At 43.6% G+C, this 818-nt stretch overlaps 1 non-coding gene across 1 annotated transcript; it reads right to left on the bottom strand.

Annotated features, from left to right (window-relative positions):
* Window positions 1–464: 464 nt before the first annotated feature.
* LOC127125163 (small nucleolar RNA R71) lies at window positions 465–571 on the bottom strand. Its single transcript, XR_007804620.1, has one exon. It is a non-coding gene; the product is annotated as a small nucleolar RNA R71 (small nucleolar RNA).
* Window positions 572–818: the final 247 nt, after the last annotated feature.

Raw genomic sequence — 818 nt, 5'->3', positions numbered from 1 at the left:
GAATACTAGAGTACCAACGAAGGTACAATATTCCCGATATCTTCTTTCCTACTGTTGAACCAGTTGAAAAACCAACCATGGATGCAGTAGGACCACATAATCGTCCTCTTAAGTTCTACGCTACCCCGTCCCAACAAGAATATCACAACAACATTGTCGCCCCTGCTATCAATCGAAACGATTTCGAGCTGAAACCCTCATTATTATCAGTCGTCCAACAACATCAATTTGCTGGAAATCCTACGGACGACCCTAATGAACATTTGACCAAGTTTGTGCAGCACGCAGACACTGTGAAGGCGAATGGTGTATCTCAAGATGCGATAAGACTATGCCTCTTTCCTTTCTCTTTAAGAGACAGAGCTTGGGCTTGGTTGCAATCCTTGCCATCCAACTCAGTTAAAACATGGGAAGAACTGAAGAACATTTTCTTATCCCGATATTTTCCGCCAAGCAAAACTGCTATGCTGAGAGCTCAAATCAACGGATTTCGACAAAAAGATGTAGAATCTCTCTACGATGCGTGGGAGAGATACAAAGACATGATGAGGACATGTCCACATCACGGTCTCGAAGAATGGGTGATCATTCATACATTTTACAATGGGCTTCTATATAACACAAGACTGACAGTAGACGCTGCCGCGGGCGGTGCACTTATGGACAAGCCATACAACGAAGCCTATCAACTCATTGAAAACATGGCCCAAAACCATTGCCAATGGGGAGGTGAAAGAAATTCAGTAGAAAAGTCCCAAACAAAAAGTGGAATGTACGAAATCAGTAGCCTTGACCACGTCCATGCAAAGGTAGATGCC

This window comes from Lathyrus oleraceus, chromosome 2 (assembly GCF_024323335.1).
Source record: "Lathyrus oleraceus cultivar Zhongwan6 chromosome 2, CAAS_Psat_ZW6_1.0, whole genome shotgun sequence".
NCBI classification, from domain to species: Eukaryota; Viridiplantae; Streptophyta; class Magnoliopsida; order Fabales; family Fabaceae; genus Lathyrus; species Lathyrus oleraceus.
This window is presented reverse-complemented; position numbering and strand designations above follow the sequence as displayed.